Source organism: Galleria mellonella, unplaced genomic scaffold (genome assembly GCF_026898425.1).
Source record: "Galleria mellonella isolate WM207_F2 unplaced genomic scaffold, CSIRO_AGI_GalMel_v1 utg90, whole genome shotgun sequence".
Classification (NCBI taxonomy): domain Eukaryota; kingdom Metazoa; phylum Arthropoda; class Insecta; order Lepidoptera; family Pyralidae; genus Galleria; species Galleria mellonella.
Genome location: NW_026442172.1, coordinates 2,943,445 through 2,949,957, shown reverse-complemented (window position 1 = coordinate 2,949,957; position 6,513 = coordinate 2,943,445). Strand labels below are relative to the sequence as shown.

At 32.6% G+C, this 6,513-nt stretch overlaps 1 protein-coding gene across 2 annotated transcripts in view; it reads left to right on the top strand.

The window, feature by feature from the left end:
- LOC113523309 (teneurin-a) overlaps positions 1 to 6,513 on the top strand; it is a 423,960-nt gene that overhangs the window by 71,928 nt on the left and 345,519 nt on the right. The gene's annotated exons all lie outside the window — the stretch shown is intronic.

Here is a 6,513-nt window from a genome sequence, read left to right as displayed (position 1 = left end):
TTTCAACTATAGAATTCCTCTAACGGAAGTTAGCCTTCTTAAGTAATGACAACTTCCGAAAGTTGCTCCGATCGGGCCGAGAGTGGGCTCGTCGGACGCGGGGCGACGGGTGGATGGCAGAAACGAAAGAATCGGGACAGGCGCGGGAGGAAAATTCGAAAGTTATGCGGGAAAAACGTGAAAAATTCACGTTTTTCAAAGTCGGTTGTATGGGCGAGTGAAAGCGAGACGTATGAAAGGTACGACGATGGATGGAGGACGGCGAGACACGACTTATGATGTATCACACTTGGGGGTGGACAGCGAAAATTGGGGTGAAAATCGATGATTTGTGTTTCGCGACTACTCACCAAGTAACCTCGGTTCGAAAGTGAACTTTGGATCCGCGGCAAGTAGGTAGGTGTGTTATATGTCAAAAGACGCGGAAAAATCAGATTTTAACGATGACGTCGAGAAACTGTATAGGGGGGGAACAAAAATTTTGAGTTAGGTACGAAAAACTGTCAAAAAAAATTCGATTTTAATATTTTGAAGAGACAAAGTGTGATTTAGGTGGGGAAAGTTGCTCCGATCGGGCCGAGAGTGGGCTCGTCGGACGCGGGGCGACGGGTGGATGGCAGAAACGAAAGAATCGGGACAGGCGCGGGAGGAAAATTCGAAAGTTATGCGGGAAAAACGTGAAAAATTCACGTTTTTCAAAGTCGGTTGTATGGGCGAGTGAAAGCGAGACGTATGAAAGGTACGACGATGGATGGAGGACGGCGAGACACGACTTATGATGTATCACACTTGGGGGTGGACAGCGAAAATTGGGGTGAAAATCGATGATCAGTAACTTGTCTGTTAGTAATAAGTGATCAATTAAAGTATTTCTTTTATATTACAATGTTGTAATTAATACGTTGGATGAAGTTTAAAAGAGAAAAAATTCTTTCTCCATGTGGTATAGCTGTGAACGCATTCGACATGGATAGCTAACAGATGCAGGTACAAATAAAAAAACTAATTATTATAATTTGAATTTTAAGATCTTAAAATACTCATATAATTTTTTGAATTTTGAAATTTAATTTTTATTTTCATATTCAATACTAGCTTTTACTTGCGGCTTCGACCGTATGCCCGGGATATGTTTATTAACCGGGTCCAAAAGTAGCTTATGCATTTTCCATTTCATATAGTACGCGTATATCAACTTTTATGGTGATTAGTTAAACCAATTAGGAGTTAAGAGGTAATAAAACATAACAAACTCATTTTCGCATTTATAATATGAGTAAGAATTTTTATCATAAATTTATTTGAATTTATGTAATCTATTAGCATATACAATCCATTGATTGGTACTCGTTCATTTGATAAAATAAGCTGCGCTTATTCCGTAAAAGTAAACATAAATTCTGCGAATAATAATTTGCATCAAACAACAATGGTATTTAATTGGCGGACTAATTAATCGAAACCATTACAATTTCTATTGGCCTGCTACTTACGTAATTAGCTAATTTGATATCAAATCGTTCCATTTACAATCGATTCCAAAAAGAAGGAGGTTTTAATTTCGTTTGTTATTTTTTTACATTTGTTATTTTACATACATACATACATACATATCTGTCACGGCTGTCTCCCATTAGGGTAGGTAGAAACAATGGAACGCCAAATGCATTGCCAAATATTTGTTATTTTATAATTTAGAAATCGGTATGGAACATAATTTTTTTATCTGTGTACTTGAACTGTATACTTACAGTTTAGTCTCATATAAATTTTACCAAAATCAGCTCGAAATTTAATCGAAATTAAAATAAGTGGTTCTGCCAAAAAAATCTACTTCAATAGAAGTCGGTTTCCTTAATACACAATCTTATTGGCTTTAACCACGTGATGCAGATGGTATTAGAGTTTTCACTTTTGATGTAATTTAATAAAAAATCCATTTTTTAAATTTTGTTTTCTATTTTTGCATTATGGTTTTTAGGGATATTTATTGATTGATAGATTGATCTAGATTGAATATCGATTATGGGTAATGCAATTTTCCTTTTTTTTAATTTCCTTTTCATGTGCAGTTTTCCTTAATTTTTCTTTTTCTATCGAAGGAAGTATTACGAGGGAAGTATTTATTTATTTATTACACCACTTAAAGAATAATACAAAAATATAAAACTTATGATCTACAAAAGGTGGTGATTGCTAATGCAATCTCTTCTAGTCAACCTTTGGGTAGAGGAGAAAAGAAAAAGACGGTAGCTACTTAACTATTTGGCGTTCATGTAATAAAATTTCATATGGAATGAATCATATGCACATCTTATATATATATATATATATATATATATATATATATATATATATATATATATATATATATATATATATATATATATATATAATATAATAACGAGACAAGTATGTAAGTATGAAAGAACAAAAACAAAAGAAAAAAATACTATAATTGTAATATTCTGTATGTGGTTTATCTGTGTATCAAATTTTATTCAAATTATTTTGAGCGTTGGGTAACGAAAACTTAAACAGTTTTATTACAACCATTATAATATTAGTAGGACAGGATTAAGGCGTGTGACGGCGATCGTTGCATGTAAAAGTAGTGGCACCGTCAAATATGCAAATTTTACTAGACTCTGCTAGACGATGTCATGATAAGCAGAATAAGGGATTTTCTTTATGTTGAGCTATTTCCAGTTTTCACATTTGTGCAGTTAAGGAATGTAATTTAAGATTTCGTTCTGTAAAAGAACTTGCATATGAAAACCTTCCCGAGTAATTTTTTTATACAACTGAGAATGGCAAACAAGCTGACGGTCCCCTTGATTGGAAGTGGTAACCGTCGCCTATAGACATGAACAGTACCATGGACATAACAAAGTATACTGTTACCCTCCATGCATTGCATTTCCTGAGGATTCAGGTGTTATTCCTTTGTACCTTGTAAATTCACTGTCATATCCCACCCTTTAAATCAAAACAGCCATATAAACACAACTGCTTCACGGTAGAAATACGAATGGGACAGAGGTGCCAAAGCAAACGACTTTTGTACAAATTCTCTCTCTGGTAATTTTTCATATATTAAATTTATATTTGGATCACTTAAAAAAATATTATTATTCGATTTATGCTTCTTAAGGCGCAGGGTACACCTGTCCGGTAAGTCAGAGGTCTTCGTGTAAAATAAGGATGGCCATTTGAAACCAAGAAGCAATGATACCCTGACATATGTTGAAGTGGATATCTGTTCATAATTAGCAAAACTTGTAACATATACACAAAAAATACAGCTCAATTATAAATTATTTTTAAGTAACTTAGAAAAGTAACTTAAAAAAGGAAAGAATAATATTATTTACAGCCCACCAACGGTCTGGTTTCGTTAGTTCCAAACAACCTTTACAAACAATAGCGTGGAATGGCAAACAATCTAAACTAAAGTAGTAACCATATCTGTAAACATATAAAACACCAAGAACAACAAAGAGTGCACAAAAGGAAAATAGATGAATTTCATACTTTCATATTCGCTACATGAACATTGCTGAACTTATTTGTATAAAATTGTATAAATATTTATACAATTTTATACAAATCAGTAGTCAATTTAAAGCAAAGGTGTGAAAATATTTTATATATATAAAATTGTTCAGACAAGCGATATGAATCGCTACAATAATATATAATAATACAATATCCAAAAAATACCTGTATGTGCAACAACAATAGATTTTGTTCCATAAAACAAAAAAAAAAACACCGAATTCAATTTTGGAAAAACTAGTTATTTTGATTTAAAAACCAAACTACTGAGCTGATCTTGATGAAATTTGTATGAGATTAATTTAAAAGTATATCGTATGTGGTCTTGGAATAGAATAGGTCGCTCCTTTCTTTCCCGTGGGCGTCGTAAGAGGCGACTATGGGAACTTAATAGTCGAGGGATGGGCAGCAGCGTCCCTTTTTAAACATAACCAAAGTCTAATCCGCCTGCCAAGCATGGCTACTGGCAAATTCCCCCTTATGAGGGAGATTTATATTCAGCAGTGGACACATAATGGCTGTTATGATATCTTTTCAGTTAAGCATTTTCTAAATCGGTTTATAAACGACAGAGTATGAGGTAACAGACGTAATTAAAAAAAAATTAATCGAAATTTCTTTTTTTGAAGTCGCCTGAAGAATAACAAAGAATTAATTATACGTATAATTCCAAATTGTGGTATTAATTTATTACTTTTTAATAATTGCGTTTTGTTCTACTACTTTTAATTTAATCCGACCTGCTCTCATAATCCTGTAATTTGCTTTTCTAGAATTAAAATTTGAATCGCTTGTGATTTCTAACTCGTTCACTAAATGTTTAATTCTCAAAAATCTCCTTATAAAAGTTAGTTATTCAAAGCGTATTCCGTAATATAAATTTAATTTTCCGAGGTATACGCTCATATTTTTCTTTTGCGTTTGATGAGAGACTCCGAGTACAAAGACTCAAAGGGGCTGCTTCATCAAAATCCGAATATTAAAGACGATCACCACGCGTCAGATAATATTGCATAAGCAATATATGTAAATATAACTATATAGAACTGAAAAAATAACAAGATTCGTTTTAACGACCTCGTCTTAATTATTGATATGTATTGATATATTCGTGATAATTCATTACAGTAATCAAATCATACACCCTACATATATAAACTTGTCGTCTCTCAAGTAATTAAATTAGATATTTATCATAAATAACTATAAGTATCAAAAATTAAGTGGTAATTACGTATGTGTCCGAGACATTTACTATGAAAGATTTTTAGAAATACGTAAAGGGACACTGATTTTATTAACTCAGTGGTCCAGTTCTGTTTTAAATTGAGAAAATATGATAAATAACATTGCATGATGTCTTTCATTATGCCATGATAATATTAAAAATGTTGTTTACTCAAAAAAATCAGGTAACTTTCTATCATCTAAAAGTTGTTAATCTGGCAAAAAGTTGGTTAATTTAGCAACACTGCGTTTGATCGTATTCGATATTGATATGTACATGGGATATTATAGAACTATCTCGAATTAGCATTGGATATTTTCGGGATTTATCACTGCGATCTGTAATTGGTTATTCGATAAAAAGAAATGTGGCCAATAACATACACATGAGATCCGTTTAATCACACGTCGACTAATAATAGCTAATTTTTGTTACCTTTTGTTTGCAAATATGTGTTGTATCTAGTCTATTGAAATTTGCTGTTAGATGTAAATAAATATAAATATCATCAAATCGCAAAGATTTCCGCGCACAAGAATATTGAATTTTACAAAGGTACGTGCAGGGTTTCGACGGAAGTGCTAGTGTTTCCTCCATAATTCAGCCATTGTCGGCACAACGGCGTTGCTGCTTCATTCTCGCTTCACCTATATTATCTCGCACGAGCACGGATAATGTGAGCACTTGACAATACGAGTATAATATTATGGCGAACATTTTAAAATTCCAGTGATGTATTGAAGACGAAGTGTAGTTCTATAATATGACTCTTCTATAATATGATTTCTAAAGAATTACTTTTACATTAAAAGTAAAAAGATTCATGTAAAAATATACAATTGAATTAAAAGAAGTTTTGAAAGTAATTTAAAAATCATTAACGAGTATCAAATTTAATAGAAAAAAGAACTTGAATGAATTGTTCCTTTTTGTACATTATACATAAATAGATCTAAGAAATCCAACAAAACGGGCTTTTTTCGTAGTATTTCTTAATTCCTTTCCTTGTGATTAAAATAAGAATTTAATTGAGACACGTTTAAACGAGAGGCAATGTAATTTATAAATTCATAATAAAATTTCTTTTCCTTTTGCATAAGATTTCTTATTGTGCTCCAGTGTTATTGTTGTTTAGTATCTAGAGAGCAAAGGGCTCGCTCAGTTTGTTGACGACGCGTTGTAGGGCACCAAAAGGCGCGGTTCAGTAGCGGCGGTGACGCTCTACAACTCTCACAAACTCTAAATAACAAAGTGGGGTGAACCATCCTGGCTGAAAACAAATAGCCGACCTTTTGCCTTCTTTATGAGACCCTTGTTAACTTGTCCTTAATAAATTATTTATTTCCAGAGCGACGGTGCTGTTGTGTACATTTTTGCTAATTTTATTTATTATTTCCAAATAAGTTTTTACGAGGTGGCCACTTTATGGGCGGAATTTATTGCATCTTGAAGTACTTTTTAAATGTCTTTACATTGTGAACGACCCGCAATATTTTGACTATAATTTACGTTCCGTCCTACTGTTACTGTTTCCTGGAAACCTGGCCCACCTTCCACTCTCCTTTCTAGAGAAAATCTAATTAAACCTTACTCTAACTCGTATATTTACAAATAGCAAACAAATACTTTTAATGCGTATAACATGAGATTTAAATTATATTTTTGTTATGTTTATGTTTACGTCTTCTTAGTTTTATTTTTCATGATATTTGAGTCTCAATAGTCTA